Here is a 20786-nt window from a genome sequence, read left to right on the forward strand (position 1 = left end):
CATGTCAGTACAGTTGAGGAAGCAAGAATACGGAAGGGTATTCCAAAGTGTAGCACTTCTTGGAAAATATATTAACGTAGAAGACTTTCATATATCCAGGGATCACTACAGTGTATGGCTGTGACTTTGCTGCTTATCGGGTTTCTCGGGGGGTTTTACGTCGCAAGAAGTGCAAGGGAGTGTTGATCGTCGGAGTATCACCCATAAAAATGCATATAAAACAGGCATAGCGATTCAACATTTCGTCGATGGTACAAAGTTTGAAGCTTGGATGACAGTTCAGGCACTGTCAGGTTTGCGACTTTCTTTTGAACTCTGTCCAGGAGAGACAAATAGCAGATTCACCAGCCCAAATGTGACAACACCCCATACATGTGCTAATGGTCGGCATGTAGTGGTACAGGATACTTTCGGGCGTAAGTAAATTTCTAACACAGTTAAGAATGACACCCTTATTCGCAGCAGCCTTGGAAATGCTCTCGATGTATCTGTTCCAACTCATGTTCCCTGTGAACGTAAAGCCGAGCAGTTCTAACGAAGTATTTTCAGTTAATGAACCTGTAGTCATAGCTATTGGTGGTTGAGTTCTCTTGTAATTATTAAAGGAAAGTAGCTTAGCCTTGACAGCATTGAATGTTACCATCAATTTTTAACACAGTTTCACTACAGACTGGGGGTCTTCCTCTAGGGTTTTAACCATTTTCTTGGATATGTATTTTTTCGTTTTCCCTCGTTCTGTAATAGAAAGTGGTGTCACCAGCAAATTAACCGTCGCAGATACAATTGTATCGAAGAGTATACTTATGAATATCGGGAATAATAAAGGTCCTAGTGTCGACCCCTGACCTACACCCACATTTATATCATACTGTTTAGACATACGACACTTGAGGAAAACCGGGATTCTTCTCTTAGTTAAATAAGATGTAATTATGTTATGTACTTGTGAAGAAATAATATAGGGGCTGATTTTCATGAGAATAGCATAAAAAGCCTTAGAAATATCAAGGGCTACTTTCCTCCCCTCTCCTGCCTTAATCTGTGCATGGTATATATGTTCACATGTTGACTTTTGCGAAAAGATGGTATGTATACAGACACACAGACACACATATATATATATAAACACACATACATACCTACATGTATATGTATACATACATATATATTAACTGCCGCTGCCGATATATATCCATTTTTTTTTTCAGAACAATGCATCATCTTTTGGCATTGCATCGTATTGAATACATATTCATAATGTTGCCCCCCCCAAATATATAAATGTTAAAATAATTTTTATTTTATTCGCTCCATTTTTCTTTCTCCCATTATCTCATTTTCTATTTGTCTCTACTTTCTTTCTCAGAACTTCGAACATGTTCCCTTAGAACGGTTTCTTCGATATCTTCCTTTTCGCGTACTTAGTGTCTATCTTAGATTTCTGTTTTTCACTTATTTTTTCAATCAACTTAACTCTTTCTCTCCCATATTACCTTCTCTATTTCCTCCGTTTTCTCGTTTCGTAATTCGCTCTTTGTTCTACAGATTTATCTTTTGACAACCTTCTATACTGTTCCAAAATGTTCTACACTTCTCTACTTCTTCATCCTTTTTAAAACCCTGTCCCGCTTTCTCGTTTTCCTGTGTGTCACATTATTCTCCCCTCACCTCGGCCATTTGCAACATTATCCTTTACATTACACAAAAAATTCCGTATTAAAAGATACGTTCTAATTATTATATAGGACACATTTAACATACGATATAATATATAAGTAACTCTTCTAACGTAGTATTGTATGTAGACTAAAATACTTAAGCGAACACTCGATGAGTGTAGCGTCTATTAGTAGTATAGAGACATTTTAATATATATGATCAAAGCAGTTTAAAATGTATAATTGGTTAATAAAGATACACACATATGTGTACACACACGCACACACACATATACATATGTATATATATATATATATATATATATATATATATATATATATATATATATATATATAGGGTGGGGTGTAATTTACTTTTGAGTATGAAAGTGAAACAACTTTTTAAACGCGAGTGCATTTAATTATTTCTGTTTTTACACAGTTTTGAATGTGAAAATTTGTTCTAACGTAATTACGAAATACACTCTCTCTTAAGTGTCCTTCATCTTTCTTATCTATTCTACATTAAATCACTTAATATCGGAGGTTGTATGGAAATAATTTCCTGTCGTATGTTTGTCTTGCGTTATTGAGTGCTTCGAGGCTTATTTGCATACTTTGATCTAATGATTATTTTTAAAAAAACAAACATTTTCAACTGGTCAAAATCATAAGACCACTGATAATTTATCTAACAAAAAGCAATTATAAATTACTAAAAAGGGTCTCAGTATTTAGTATAGCCTCCATTATTACGAATTACTTTGAAAATTCTGTTCGGCATGCTTGCGAATAAGTTTTTTTAACAGTAACGACGGAATTGTATCCCATGAGACTTAATCAGAAAGTTCCTTTATCGGATCATACTGGGTTGCATCCTTGAACACTTCTTTTGTCATCCATCCCCAAATATCTTCAATGGGATTTAGGTCCGGAGAATATGTTGGATCATTTAACAATTCTATATTATTTGAAGAAAAGTATTCTCATGCTTGACGAGAAGTGTGTATCGCAGCGTTGTCTTGCTGGAAAATCCAATTTCTTCCACACAGACGTAGACGTTCAGTCCTGATAGAAGCATTTTTAAGCATTGAAATGTACTTCAATGATGTTTGCCAGCCTTCCACTACTTGCAAATTAAGGGCCCCAACTGAAGAGAAAGCAACCCAGATCATTAAAGACCTTCCTCCACTATACCGAGGTGAAAAAGTATCTTTTGGGTAAATTTTTATCACGCCAATAGTGTCGAAATCCATCTGGACCATCTAGATTAAACTTTTTCGCATCGGAGAAAAATTACATTCTCCCACTTCTCTTCATCCCATGTCTGGTATTTGGCGCAAATATATGTCGGTTAGTTTTGTGCTGTTCAAGAAGACGACCTTCCTGCAATCGCTTTAAATGATTGAACCCCTTCATTTTCAGATGCCTTTTGATGCTTTTAGGACTACATTCTGCTGCTGTTTGGCTTTTCAATCGACTCTTACTCGAATTTCTTTTACTGCTTCTGATACGGCGATCCAGTTATGGTGTTATTTTGGGGGGATCGACTTGGACTCTTTTTGTGCCCATATTGATCTGGATTTCTTAAAAAAAATGTGATGACCGTTTTGCTTAGATTAACTTCGTTTGCAATGGATCTATGGCATAGTCCACCCCTATTAAGCTCAAAGATCCTTCCTCTCTCAAACTCTGATAATGATTTCATTTTTGCCATTTATAATTTAGTCAGATGCTTTTTATCTACTAACAAGTTGCTTTTAGAAACATAAAAAACCTTTCAAAGCTAGCCGATTTTATTAAAGTGGTCTTAACATGTTGACCAGGTGAAAATGTTCGTTTAAAAAAAAAATTATAAGATACGGGCTAAGGTTTCGAATGAAGAAGATGCCGTTTTTCCATCATATTTTCCCTTTTCCCACTGGTTTCAAACATTTGTTTGATTAAAAATTCGATAATATGTGTATACGCGTACCCTTTTTAGTGTTATTATGATTTGGACCAGGACTATGTATATATATATATATATATATATATATATATATATATATATATATATATATATATATATATTAAATAAGGGAGTAGTCACCAACAATGTGTAATTTTTAACATTTTTCTATTATTCCGTGTCTTGGTTATAATTGAGAATTATGTTCGGTTCATTGTAATACTACCTTATTTAAATATACATCTTTCTTTCGTTAGAATTTCTTAACCCATTATATATATATATATATATATATATATATATATATATATATATATATATATATATATATATATATATATTAAAAAAGTTTGACTCATTTCCGGGAAACGTGCATTTAACATTTTAAGTATTTAGACACGAAATTTGCAGAAGAGTTTGGTAGAGTTGTCAGAGGTCAACTCTTTCATTTTCTTCCTCTTGGAAGCCAAATTCTCGGCCAAATACCGATTAATACATTTCATGTAAAATTTCAAATGTTTAGACGAAAAATAGGATAGGACGTCATTTTTTGAACATTGACCTCACTTTTATCCACATCGCAATTTTAGTTTTAGAGTTTATTAAGGTAAAAAAAGTAACCACCATATAGAATATTTGGAGTTTAGACAAAACTTGGCGGAAAAATGTGGTACAACTTTCCAAGATTAAATGGTTGAAAGTTGACCCTTTGGCAGCCAAATTTTTTGGCCAAAAACAGATTAAAAAATTGTAAAATTATCTCTTATGCACTAATCTCGATTTTGTAGACTGAACATCGATAGAGGTACTGAGTAGGAAAATGTTCACAGAAAGAGTGGCACGCAAAAAATTCCACGCTTATAGATACACACTCTGCTGAACTACTAGTATATCTATTAACGTGGAATTTATAATATATAACTTTGTACGTTTAAATAAATTATGTTCAATTATATTATTTCTATATAATCAAACGCATTCAGATACAACACCTATGCAGAAATACTTCTAGGCACACCAAGTATCTTCATTTTAATAGCCAAGTATCGGCTCAGCCATTTCCGAATTTATATTGGACGAACTCTCACCCACAAACAAAATTTGTTTTATATAATAGTATATCTATTATTGTTATTTTATATATATATATATATATATATATATATATATATATATATATATATATATATATATATATATATATATACGGCATAATCGCGTTGACACACCGGTTTTCGTCTGACCACCGGAGTTTAGCAACATTGAGCATATTTTGTACCAAGTGGATGACCATTTGAGAATTCTAGGCGCTGTATGTGCTCTGCGTTTATCTTGTCATTTGTTCCCAGTTGCCTTGTACATACACTTCACGTGCCACTGGTAATTAACTATGTCGACTCAGGAGAGGGGTGGGTAGAGACTGCGCACCTCCTGCCACAATAATTTCACGCGCAGGTATCCGTCCGTGGGTATCCATTGTCTGTTAAAGGATGAGGGATCATATAAAAAATAAAAATAAATAGATAAACAAATTTAATTAAAGAAAAACGTTTAATTAATATTAAATTTGCGCGACCTAAAATACAGGATTTTAGATTTACTTCGCACAAGTAGAATGGCTCCACATGAAAAAGGGTATTGTATATTCGGTTATGAGACAGAGACGCGTTGAAAATAAATGGTATTACATGGGGAAGAAATGAACTATATAATATACATCTCTGTACGTTCTGTTCTAATTTAAGTTGTGTAAACAAATTTTATAAACAAATGTTTGTCTTGGAATAAGGCAGGGTCGCGTTCGCTTTAAATATGACATATTTTAGCATATTTACTGTTCGGTTTTATTAGAACGGTTGATATAAGCAATTCTGATTACAATAAAAGAATTAAAAGGTTAAATTTTATTGATTCTAATAAAATCCTGAACGTTCTGATGTGTTTCAATATATATATATATATATATATATATATATATATATATATATATATATATATATATATATATATATATATATATATATATACACTAGCAAAAGTATTGTGGATCTTTTATTAAAAAAAACTTGTTAAACCTTGTGATATATTTCAATTCGATGGAGGTCAGGCGCGAACGAACTCCCCATAATTTTATTATATCATATTTCTTCAAACGGAAACGTAATTATCAAAGTATAATTACGCAGATAGATATGAAACGTCTTATTAAAGTTAGTGCCTATTTCCATTATATGGAGGCCAGTCGCGAACGCAACCCCGAATTTTAATATACCATCCCTATTAAAGTTAAAACATATTTATCAAAGTATTCTCATGTACATCTATATCAATAACACTTGTAAATGTTTTCTTTTAATTTTTACATTTTAATTTCCATACTTTGTGGACTAGGCGCGAACGAAGACCACACAATTTTACTGAACCACCGTTCTGCCAGATCAAACATGCCCATACCTGTGTCTCAATACATCTTCTATTATTATATGTAATCATCTTTTTAAAATAGACAACCATATAGGAGCCTATTCGTGACCAGACATACCGATATATTCAGCTTTATATTATATATATATATATATATATATATATATATATATATATGTTTGTGTGTGTTGAGTTTGTGTAACCGTCCTTTTTGTATATCTCATTTAATCTACAACTGTAAAAAATAAATGTGAGTAAATTTTAAATAATATCCATTTATATAGACCGCTTTATATAATTGTTCTGTTTTAACTAGTGTGAAATCTTCGTTTAAATAGAAATATATAGGCTCGTAACTGAACCCCGTAGAAGGTCACGTTGACCTTCGCACTGGTACTTGAATGGATGGAGATCTATGTCAAAAGGATTGTATTGATTTGAGAAGTCACAGTCCGGATTTCAAACAAGAAGAGAACGCATTTGGAATGACGTATACATAAGCTGATAAGCATTAATTTTGACAGGGCAGGTTAATTAAAGTTGCAAAGGAAAATATAATGATATTTTTATTTACCTCTAAAGGATTCGAGTCGGATTAAGTAGTCCACGTCTAAATTAAATTCTCCCTTTCTATCACGCCTTTTTTTTACTCATTTTGTTTTTACATTCTTTTGCCCCATTTCTCTCTTTCTTTTGCTATTTTACGGATTATTTGTTTTTTTCTAGTTGTTAACTAGTTGTGCATTATTCTATTTCTTTATAATTTTTTTCATAGTTCTATTGTATATTTTTTCATTGATCATCTTCAAGAAAAATAAAATGGTAACATCCATTCGTATATATATATATATATATATATATATATATATATATATATATATATATATATATATATACACTTGTGCCCGATATTATTCATACCCCTCGGATCTTTGAGATTTCTATAAGAATATTGCTCAAACCAGAAGGTAGACAATATTAAAGGGATTTCAAACAATAAATCAAGCATAAGCATTTAATTTAAACTCAACAAATAAATAAATTATGCAAGTTTGAAACATTATACAAAGAAAAACAATAATGGCACTAGTTCAAAATTATTCATACCTCTCTTACTAATAGTCAATAGCATGCCCTTTATTCTTAATAACTGCCTGTAACCGTTTCGGATATTTATCAACAAAGTTTTTACAAGCATCAACACTGATTTTTGACCATTCTTCAATGCAGTAGTTCTCCAAATCCCTCAAATTTCTAGGTTTCCGCTTTTTAACCTCAGTTTTCAATATGTGCCAGAGGTTTTCGATAGGGTTCAGGTCGGGACTCTGGCTAGGCCATTCCAAAACATTAATTTGATTATCCTCAAACCATTTCTTGACTATTTTGGCAGTATGTTTTGGATCATTATCCTGTTGAAGGACCCAGTTTGGTCCTAAATGGAGCTTCTCCCCATCCTGTCTAATGTTTTTCTGGAGTATCTCCAAATATTGCTCCTTCTTCATGGTTCCATCTATCTTGACCAAACTACCTGGACCACTAGCCGAAAAGGAGCCCCAAAACATTAGGCTACCAGCACCATGTTTCACCGTGGGTATGGTGTTCTTTGGGTTGTAAGCTTCTCCTTTCTTCCTCCAAACGTAAGAAGCATCCAAAAGGCCAAACAATTCAATTTTTGTTTCGTCAGTCCACAAAATACTTGAGAAAACGGACTCTGGAGAATTCACATGGGTCCTAGCAAACTTTAGACGTGCTGCAAGATGTTTTCCGGTGTGCAATGGAGTCCTTCTTGGTCTTCTTCCTTTCAGACCATTTTCATGCAGAGTCCTTTGCAATGGTTGCCTTGATATTTTTATGCCAGAAGACTCCAGATTTTCTAAAATGTTCTTAGTAGTGGTCGTTGGATTTGCATTAACATTTCTTACAATATTCCTGGTGGCTCTAGCAGACAGTTTCCTTTCCCTTCCTCTACCAATCAAGTTGTTTGTTGTGTGGTGGCTCTGGAATTTTTTGATGATGCTCTGTACTGTTGCTGTAGGGACCTCAAATTTCTTGGAAATTGACTTGTAACCTAAACCATCCTTATGTGAATTCACAATTTTAGTCCTAAGATCATTACTAAGCTCTTTTTTTTTCCCCATTCTAATAATTTTTATTCTTTTATTGGTTTTCAGTTGATATCATTTTAATTTCTGAAAAATGCAAAAAACGAAATGAAATTAATCAAAGGTTGTATAAAAGCATTCAAAATAAGAATCAAACAGGAAACAAACAGTCAGAAACTCGATTAATACTGAAAAAATAAGGGGGTATGATTATTTTTGAACATTGCAGATTTTATAAATAGTTGTATATTTCTTTTATTACAAGTATCCCGAGATTTTAAAATGACGAAAATGATCAGAAGAGGTTTATTAAGAATATGTATCAATATGGACGTAAACAATAAATTCTTACAAAGTTACACCTAATAAACTTAATTTTCAAGGGGGGTATGAATAATATCGGGCACAAGTGTATATATACATATATATGTATAATTATGTATGTATATATATATATATATATATAAAATCACTACGAACAATATATAACTGTTTATATCTTTGTGTATGTATTTCTTATGTGTTGAACTGTAAGAATACCAAAAGGCTTCTGAAGAAAACGAGAATGTTTCTCTCTCTCTCTCTCTCATATATATATATATATATATATATATATATATATATATATATATATATATATATATATATATATATATACCCACACATATATATATAAACAAGGGAGATAACTTTAAGAAAATCATACACAAGGAAATAAAAATCACCCACCATCAATTATAAAACAGATTCCTAACTCGATCGTAAGTAGACTCAGTAATAACTCAAGCGATGAAAATGTATTTAACAGGTCAACCAATATCTATGAAACGACTCTAAAAATAGTGGATACAAAAATATCGATATCAAATATAAGCAACAAAACACCAATAACTATAATAAAATTAAAAATAGAAGAAAAATAACTATAATTTGGTAAACGGTCCCATACAAACAAATGTTAAAAACAACACTTGGCAAGAAATCTCTAGATCTTATTGAAAACCAATTTCCCTCAACCAACCCATTACACAAAAGTTTCAATAAATATACCATAAATTATCCTACAGTTGTTGTGAAAATTTAGACCTGATAATTAAAGCACATAATAACAAAATATTAAATAAAAACAATGTAAACAACAACAAAATAAACAATAAAAAAGTAGACACCATGACAAAAATAAAACTAACACTAGCAGAAATGATAATGATAATAATAATGATAATAATAACATTAATAATAATAATAACATTAATAATAATAATAATAATAATAATAATAATAATAATAATAATAATATATTAACCCCGGACAAGAACACCGATACTATAAATAAAACTACTAATAATAAACAATATAAATGCTACTGTAGCCACCGCACACGTTGCAAACTTCAAAATTAATGTCTAACCAAAAGCGTAGTGTATCAGGCAATAATATTTCAGAAAGAAAAACCGAATAACAAGAAATATTACGTAGGTATGACTTCCTTAGATTTCAAAACTCGATACTATGACCACAAAAGTGCATTCAACAATAAAATTAATGTATCAAAAAAACACTAGCGAATAAATACTGGGAACTAAAAGAAAACGAACATTCGCCGGTAGTCGAATGGAGAATAATAAGACAAATTACAAAGTGTAGGGACCTAGACGACCAATGTAAATTATTCCTTCATGAAAAATGTGCTATTCTATAATTAAAGAACCCCAACATCCAGTAAATTGTAGAAGAGAAATAGCAAACAACTGTGTTCACAATATAAAATTTACTCTAGGATAGCGATACAAAATAGTCTTAACACTAACAAAAACAATAGAAAATAAACAAATAAATAATTTAAATAATACCGAATCTACATAAACGATCACAAATATATGTATGTATATATATATATATATATATATATATATATATATATATATATATATATATATATATATGTGTGGGTGTGTGTGTGTGTATGTGCATATATGCATGCACCCACACACACACACATATATATATATATATATACGTATATTTATATATAAACTAACATTAAAAACCACACTAATCTAGTTTTAAAACAGATCAAGAAACTAAATAGAGCACACATAAAGGAACAGGTCAACCAGAGGTCAAATAGGCATTTGTCCGATAAATGCGAGCTCATTGGTTGATAGGAACGGCTCGGCGGATACTAGAAAACTGATTGGCTTTCTAAGATCCCAATAGTAGATGAGCATATAAAAACGACAAACAACCACAGAATTCGCGCATAAGCCTGAAGAGTCCTTGAGTGGATGAAACGCGGAATAGTCAGTGTAGCTTACTCGCCATATATATTTTAGAAATTATATATATATATATATATATATATATATATATATATATATATATATATATACAAATGTATATATATATATACAGTTAAACATAAATTAGATATTAGATAAGACCATAAAATATGACACCATAATAGATTGTTGCCTGATGTGTCGTGGCTATTATAAGCAAGGTGTACAAATTATAATGCCGAGTTGCCTTAACAATACATTCTGATTTTTATAAAGAATACACTATAATATGTTTGGTATAAAACACTGTAGTGTGTTTCATTGTTCTACATGTACTTATTTTTGTTGTCAGTATACCTTCATATATATATATATATATATACATATATATTTGTGTGTATACATGTATATATACAAGAACACCCACACATATACATATTATATATACATATATATATATACTTATATATATATATATATATATATATATATATATATATATATATATATATATATATATATATATATATATATGGATCATGATGTTATAATCATTAGATCACTATTGCTGGTGTTTACGACATTTCAAATGTAAATGTTAAAATTTCACTGATATTTCTCGCGTTCGAGATTATCCGTTGGGTTTTCCCTTGCCAATGGAATCAGAGATTGTTCTGGCCATCTTTTTTTTATTATTACATTTTCACCCCAAACAAGGCACATTGCCACTTTCGTGTAGGGGGCTACTATCAGGGGAAACATCTACTGGGGTACTATGTAGGGATTAGGGCAGCGAGATGTTGGTTCACATTGCACTTGAATCATGTCAGTACAGTTGGGGAAGCAGTGACATGGAATGGAATTCCAAAGTCTAGCTGTTCTGGGGAAGAAACTACTGGAGTAGAGAGATTTTTTACATCTAGGGATCTCTACAGTGTGGGGTGGTATTTTGCAGCTTGTCGGATCTGTAGTAATCGTGTCACCCTGTACTGATTATGATTGACAGGATGAAACACTAGTGTCTGTAGGTATTAAAAAAAGTCGTGGTAATAATTATATATATATATATGTATATATATATATATATATATATATATATTATTGTATATTTCATATCTTTTTATTCATTATTTAATGTTTATTTATTTATTTATTCCATTTAGTATCCTTTAACAACTCTTGCTGGCATTTTCTTAAGTGATAACCTGTACATTTCAGTTGACCTATGTTTTTGCCCTATATTTTTCGCGCCTTGTTACTTCATTTTCTCTGGCTCATTTTGACATTAGCTTTTCTATATTATATTTTATTATCTCACCATTTAAATATTTTTCTTTTCTCTTCTTCTTCACTGATGTTTTCTTTTCTTCTTCCCAGAATGTTCTTAAATACTTTTTGTATCTGCAGCCGTGTCAAACGCATATCTTATTTTTCGTTTATTTAGTTTACTGGAATTTTTCCTCTTTTCCTTGTACGTATTTGCGAATTATTCCTTGGATTGCGGTCTTTTGGATTATTTTAGACCTTCTCCAATTACGTGATTTCCTTGGATGTTACTTGAGAAAATGGAAATTCAATTAATTCTCCTGAATTTATATTTTTGGACTTTACCGTCTATCCATGCTCGTTAGGTCACCTTTTTCTTCACCATGTTCCCTCTGTTTAACTTTCTGTTATCAAGTAAGATCTTTGACTTACTTGCAGTTTCATCAAATACTTTTGTATTGAAATATTCCATCCCGCATTTGGCTAATTTCTACTCTCTGATGAGAAGGAAAGTATTTCTTCGAAACTCCGCGGATTAAGGACTATTCACATATTAATTGTTTCTTTTTTCAGATTGAATATGTCTTCAACTGCTTTTGAACATGTTCTTAACATGTTTTATTGACTATTTGCTCTTATATATATATATATATATATATATATATATATATATATATATGCATATATATATGCATATATATAAATTGGAAGGTAATTTATTTTCAATTCCCTTAGTCACAGGTGTTATTGATTTCATATCAATACTTTATGCCCAATTGAGAGCGCTTGCCTGCTTTTATCGTAGTTATAGTAAACACAATACCATCACTCACGCTCCCTATACTATTCGAAACCTCTATCCAATCCTACTATTATAATTTATTGATTACAGGTCAGTGTGCATATTAATCCCACACTCTTGTGAATGGAACATGCATACTAGGGCTATTACTCAAAATTTAGGAATAGAAGGGACGAAAATTATGCTAGTAATACAACATAAACTTGCTGTAAGATGCAGTAGATGTTAGACGACTTTATCTCCTTATAACACCATGCTATGAGCGTCTAAATAGTGTGGGTCAAAACACATTGGTCGTTGCCAGTCTATAATTGCTGCTAAACATGCTTGTATCAACTGCATGAATTTCTACAAATGAACATAATACATATGAGTTTAAAAATAGTTTATGAAGATCGGAAAGAGAATCGCTTCCACAATATATCATTGAGGTAGGTCAGAGTGACTGCCATGATTTTTTTCATTCCTCGCTATCGACGTATATTTAAATAAAGTAATGAGCGAGAAAGGAATGTATGTTTAGAGATATATTTTAACCATTTTTCTCCAGTAATCATATAAAGCAGAATATTTTGCCTAACTATTCTAATCCCTTTTTATATAAATATACATTGATCTAGAAACCAAATTTTCATAAATAAATTAATTGGATTAGTAGAATATTCAGTAAGCGCACAAACTGTAAATCTTGAAAGAAAGTGGATTTACTGAGATTAAGAAAATTACGCTATTTATCAAGATTTGAGCAACCTTCTAATTAGCACAGGAGAGTAATCGGTCTGCACTATAATCAAATTGCCGCATTATTTAATTCTGTGCAAGATTTCTGAACCTCCAATAATTGAAGACACCACTCAAAGATCTTTGTAAGAACAGAGTTTCTTCAGATCCTCGTGTTTTAGCAACATGTTTAAAATATTGTCGAGGAATCTTACGTGAATCAAGTTTGGCAATGCTCTATAAAGTGTTGACATAGCCGATTGTATCATTTTAATATATGTACAAAACTATCGCAGAACAAGATTTGTATACAATTCATGTGATTTACGATAATAGATTAACTAAAATTGCGCCTTGAGAAATATGTTTATGCATTTTTGCATTGCGAAATTTGTTTAAAACCATCATTTATGAGTCTAAAAATTGCGTCTTTATTATTCGTGATCTACTTTAAAAAACCGATTTATGATAATTGCTCAGAGTAGGTAGTGTTTTATAGTAGTTCAATAATATAGAAGTGTTTTATAGTAATGCAGGTAGGCTAAGCGAATATAAGTTAATTTGAAGGCCACTTACGTAACACTATATTCGTTTAGAATACTTGAATTTTAGGATAATATTGTCTCAGACGCGCATAAAATACTGCGCTTTCAAATAACACTTTCTAAAAATATCGGTCATTTCTAAAAGCAAATTTTAAACACAATTTCATTAATAGTTGTCTGTGAAGGACACAGACGTGACAACCAAGCAAACAGATTCGATGCAAAATTAATACCAAAACAGCAAAACTAAAGCTGGCCCGCAAGGATACTCCCTCCCTCTCTCTCTCTCTCTCTCTCTCTCTCTCTCTATATATATATATATATATATATATATATATATATATATAATATATATATATATATATATATATAAATTGAGCATAATTTGTTGAAGATAAATGGTATTTTTAGGCTATCTTCAGAACGTTTTAATAATATAATAGTATTATTATCTGGGAAAAACCTTAAATTTTTCATATAATTTCGGCCCATAGAACCAAAGATATTAGCATTTCAATAGTCAATTTTCTGACGAGTATAGGTATATTCAAATATAGATATACAACATAGTGTGGCCATTTCAAAGTACAAAATCGAGGCAAGTATTGATCAGAATTTAACAAATGTAGGCTCGGTGGAAAGCCAATGACGTGCTTTGTGTAGTATGCTATGTGAATTTTCTCTTAAGGTCGGATATTACTGTTTTCAAAAATATTGCTCACTTTTCTACATTAATTTTACATGAAATAAGCGCGCACATGATGACCACCTTATCTATAAAATGGATGCTCATTTTACATGATATTAATAAAGAAGAGTGATATTCTATTTAATAGTTTCTTCATATCTTAGACGGTACTCGTTTCCTGTGAGTTTTAATGTAATTTCGTTTCAACAGTGTATTTAATGGTGTCCTTTTAAGTGTCTGTATTCCTTTTATATATATAAATAAAGCGAAACTACTCGGAGCAACGTCGATCCCCTGATCTTCCTAGTCTTGAATGCAATTAGATTTGATCATTGTTGGGGAAACACTTCATATAAGACAATTGCTATCAAGTAGAGTTTCTCCTTTTCCTCAACATCGTGGAGAAACAAATAAATAAAACGGCAGAAATCCAGACGTTCATTTCTGTGCCTTCGTACACTCATTTACTTACCAATCCTTTCTGCAAGTCAATTATTTTATTGACATAGTTAAATTTGAGCGCTCCCGAATTCCTGTCGCGTCATGGACTAGTGGTAAGATGTCAAGTTTTCTTTCAGTTTGTTTCCTACATTCGTGTCAGGAGTTCGAGCCTGCCTGACTACTAACACTTTTTTAACACACCTCCAAACATCCGGGAACGCCGCCACCTCTAATATTAAAGTAAATGGCAATACACAATATTGAAAATATAGGGAGATCACACAGCTTTCCTACGTGTGTTTAAATTCAATTATGTAAAGATAGAGACTATAAACACATTAACACTGTTTTTATTTGTTTTCCAGACTTAAAAATAACAAACATGCTTTTATCTATCATTCTTCACAAAATCAGTTTAATCTCATATAATACCATATAAAATATTTAGGAACATATATATTTCTCTCATGAGATGTTTAACTACATTTTCTTCATCAAACCAACGCATGTAAGACGTAGACAAAAAACAAGTACTCTATTTAAAATATTTATTGCATAGTTATTTTGATGACTTAAAAAATGTGTGGGGGGCATGAAAGAAATAGGGGGTCCCATTAAAGTGCGGTGGATCCGGCTCAGGTTTCTGAAGATGGCTTAAAAAGTTAATTTTTTGTTTAATATTATTTGCCATTTCGATAAACCTCTCTTGTTATCCATCCCCAAACAGTTTAAAATGGGTTCAATTCCAATGAGAATGCAGGTTGTTCAAAATAGATGGACTCCATTTTCTTGTAGAAGGCTCAAGATACGTCGTGCAGTGTGGATTGGAGCGTTATCCTGTCTGTTGGAATAACTATCCATCCTCACACAAACGATGGTCTTCCATCATCAAATATGCTTTTTGTAGCATGCTAACATAACCAGCCGACGACCATGCACCACCTGGAGATCGATCGTCCCTCCATAAGAAAATACACTCCATACTATTACGGACCAACCACCACTATGACGTGTGGGCATAAGTTCAAGGGTATATGTTGTCATGCATTTATCGCTGGAACCCATCAGGACCATCTAAATTGATTTTTTCTCATCAGAAAACAGGTATTTCTTACATTTCTAAACGCCCCAGGTTCGGTATTCACGACCAAATTTTAAGTGATCAATTTTCTGATGTGGAAGAACTCGAGTAAATCATTTACGCTTTTTATTTACCATGCGTATTTGTTGTAAGTGTCTTTTGATGGTTACTGGACTGAAATCAGCATCTCCAGCCGCCTTAATTTAATTAGAAGAAAGTTCTCTCTCAATCATAACAACCAGTCTGATTCTCCTACTTAATGGAGGTGAAATTTGGAGGTACTACCAAAGGATTTTGCTTTTCCATAATTCTCGATGTTCTTATTTACTGCGATTTACATTATCTGTAATCGCTTTCTGTGACAAACCTTGCTGATGGAATCCTAGAATTCGTGAACGATCGAATTCATTTATTTTCTTACTTTATACATGGTAACACCTTTACACAATTATTGCTAATCTCTCACTGGACAAAAACATTAGAATTACAATAAATCTAACAATTTATACTCTCGGTCTTATAATGTTGATCATGTGTAAAAAGCCTAATATTATAAAAATGCAAATTTGTAAATAAAAGGTATGAAATGTACCTCTTTGTTTCCATAACATTTTAGATGTTAGTATTAGTAAACGTAAGACGGAAGAGTTTAAACTCTATCCTTAAAAATGAGTTTTTTTTTAAAGATTTTTATGTGGTCTTACATTTATTACCATCATTGTATAATTGATTTAGAACTGGGAAATACTTTCGATTTATGTTCTAGCCGATAAAAATAGCCACAAATCGTAAAAATTAAGTAAATTTAATTTGCTCTTATAAGTCCACTACCCCTGTTTATACTTCGCATGGGCAAATATATATATATATATATATATATATATATATATATATATATATATATATATATATATATATATATATATGTGGTGTTTTTTCCGATCCGTTTGTCGACAGCTTAAACGGCAACTATCATTATTTGAACGTTAAATAATTTGGGTTCAGTTAAATCCAATACCTCTGAAGTAATTTTTTCAACATTTGAAAACATTTCAATATTTTAAGTACAATATACTAATCAAGAGAAAATTGACTGTAATATTAAATACGAAGCGTACATGAATAAAATTAACATATTTAAGCGTACTTTACGACTAACCCATTCCGATACGTACGTACTATTATTCATTGGCTCAAATAAAATAATCAATAAGGATTTGCATCGATAAACAATTAATACGAGATCTCCATTAATAAAAATAACATGTAAGATTATTTTACAACCGCATAACGCCAGTTTGCCTACTAGTGTATATATATATATATATATATATATATATATATATATATATATATATATATATATATAAAGCTGCACGTATGTGTGTGTCTGGTTGCGAATAGGCTCCAATATGGTTAACTATTATGGAAAACTGATCACATATAATGATAGAAGATGTATCGAGACACATGAATTGGTATGTTTGATCCGGCATAATGATGATTCATTAAAATTGTGGCGTCTGTGTTCGCCCCTGGTCCACAAGTATGGAAATAAAAAAATTAAAACAAAACGTTTACAAGTGTTTTTGATATAGATATGCATAATAATACTTTAATAAGTATGTTTAACTTAAATAGGGATCGTATAATAAAATTAAGTGGTCTGCGTTCGCGCCTGGCCTCAATGGAATGGAAATAGGCACACACTTTAATAAAGACGTTTCGTATCTATCTGCGTGAGTATACTTTGTTAATTACGTTTCAGTTTGAAGAAAGATGGTATAATAAAATTATGGGGTGTTCGTTCGAGCCTGACCTCCATAGAATGGACATATGTCACAAAGTTTAACAAGTTTTTTTTAATATAGATCAACAGAACGTTAGAAGTGTTGTAGTGTGAACTGGTATGGCATAATAAAGTATGACGTTTATCTATTTTATTTTTCCTTTCATCATATTTTGCTTTGGTTTTGATACCCCCAAATTCGAAACTATCTGTTTACATCCCTTCCTTTTCATAACCTATCATACTTTCATAAATCAAAAAATTCTCTTGGCTGTTTTTGAATCCAGTAAACGACGGGTACATTTGCTAGTATATATATATATATATATATATATATATATATATATATATATATATATATATATATATATATATATATATATAAAGTAATTTTGACTTTGTATATTTTTTAATTTATTCTCTATTGACACAGAAGCGTCCTGGCCGTTTTTTTAATGAAATTTCACATAAATGGACTTAAGGAATCTGAAATTGTTCTTTAGTCGGTTTTATAGCGGAATGTACTTTATATGTATCAATAACCTATAGTCAAAAAATCTGATGAAAAATAATTAATTTTTACCAAAGTTAAAACCTTATGCAGTCAAATAGCACAGGTGCATGTGAGAGGGATTTTCGGTTTGTGTAGTACTTAAATTGTACAACACAAACCGAAAATCCCGGCGTATAAAATCAATTGTAGGTTCTTCCATATTACAGGGACACCCCTGAAATAACTGTTTTGCTTCAAGACACTTGACGAATAATAATTGAAATTTCAGGTAAATATTTAATTCAATCTATTTATCACCGCACAAGCAGATATGTAAAGCATATAAAATCAACAATAATTTGTCTTTTTCTATAGGGCAGGCGCGTTCGAAATCAATGTTTTTGAGTAGAAAACAATTGAACTATGATACTTGCTTTTTGCAATTTAAATTATTATGCAACCCAGTATATAGAAAAAAACAATTTTAGTTAATATAAAATAAGGTTCTCTTCAGTGCAGTCTTGAATACAGATTTATGGAGTCCGTCACTTCATGGAGGCATGTGCTTGAACACGACTGAGTTTTTCTCCCGATTTCGTTAGATAACTTTTCAATTATCCGGTCGGTTTTATTTTTTATTTCAGCTGGCATATTGTATATCATGACGCCAAGTAGTTGTTGTTAGGCTATATTCTTCTCAAGCGCTTTTAATCGGAACATCTAATCGTTAATAGGAGCGATTTTTGTTGGTGTCATTTTCTTTTTTAAGGTTTTGTGCGTTTAAAGTTAGTTCAATTTTGTATTGAGTATAAAGGCGGGTGCAGGATGGGTTGGTGCGAGTTATCTATTTTTAATAAGATTTTCTTATTTTGTATTATATTCATTTAGTTATTTATTTAATGATAAATTAGGGTGGTGTGTGCCTAAATATGTACACTTATTATTGATTTTTCCTATCCCTCCTCAAGCCTCACATTAATCAGTACAACGCAATATTGGTTCTATGGAAACAGTGGCTTGGTCGATAGGAACAATCAAATACGCCAGAAACGGTCAGCGTTTATTTAAATTTACCATTTATTATAAGATATTCGCCCATTGTTTATCGTCTCTTAATACCAGAGTGTAGTTACTTGACTTTTGCATTTACTGGCGTATTAAGGATCATCAACGATAACCCTAGCGTTTAATTTTTTAGACAAAGGGGAGTAAAGCTCCATCACATACATCACTTCTGATTATATTACTGGCAGCTTAACCATCAATGCATCTGTATGAAACTTTTGATTATGTATACATCTAAAGTTTCCAACCTCACTGAACGTTATATAATCATCGACAATGAGGTTGCCCGTGTCAGCGTCAATTTAATAATTTAAAGTGAGACTAGATAACTTGAAGAAAATAACGTCAGAAAAGACTGAACCGCTGAAATTGCAACGCCCCCATCCGAAGATCAATGTACAATTGGCTTTTTATTCCCTGTATGATGGGAACTAATACAAAATCATAATCATAGCTATAAATAAAGGAAACACTTCTGATTGTTTTCCCATTGCGCGAGACAGAAACATTATTCCAAAATATGTATGTTCCCCAATTCTGGTTTAAACTGACAAAGACAACACTGCCTTATCCTAAATAGTGATTTCAATTTGTTACTCTCTCTACGTACACAATGATATTCCCAAGACACGCCAACAAGAAGAATTCGTATCAGCGAGATCGGGTGGTTTAGATTTTTCTTAACAATAATTAGTCAAAAAAATTATGACCTACATACGTAAGTGGATACACGCAGCAAATCTTCCGAACATTTAAGAATGCACATGAATATAGATGAACTAAAACATTCGTCGAACAACAACTATGTCGACGGATAACAAACTGTAAATATCCAAAAACTTGAGGAATTGTATGTTATCATAATATAGGATAATTGAAATCTGCTCCCAACTGGATGTAAGCCTATTCTCAGGTTTCTTTAGTCGGTTATAATTTGAATGGATTTAAATGCTTTTTAAATGGTCAAAGTTTAGTGCACGAAATCTTGCAATGCTTCCAGATGAATACACACACACATAAACGCACACACACACACACACACACATATATATATATATATATATATATATATATATATATATATATATAATCAGAATGTGAGAAATTATATGATAAAATCAACCTCCAAACAACCTCGCAGCCCATAAGAGCCATGAAAGTAAACGGACCGGAAGTCAAAGACTTTAGGTTGGTCCTCATTTGGAATCATCAGTTAGACACAGCCAAACCCAGGATTCGACACGCGAGCCTCTTGCATGCAGAGCAAGCACACTACCTACTGAGCAAACGCATGCTAGAGGCTCGGGTTTCGAGTCCTGGGTTCGTATTTCTCTAACTGATGGGGCCAAATGAGGGCGAAACTCAAGTCTTGACTTCCGGTTCGTAGACTGTCACGACTCTTGTGGGCTGCGACGTTGTTTGGCTGTGGAATTTATATATTTATATATATATATATATAAATATACATATATGTGTATA

Source organism: Euprymna scolopes, chromosome 8 (genome assembly GCF_053919585.1).
Source record: "Euprymna scolopes isolate OS-2025 chromosome 8, ASM5391958v1, whole genome shotgun sequence".
Taxonomy (NCBI): domain Eukaryota; kingdom Metazoa; phylum Mollusca; class Cephalopoda; order Sepiida; family Sepiolidae; genus Euprymna; species Euprymna scolopes.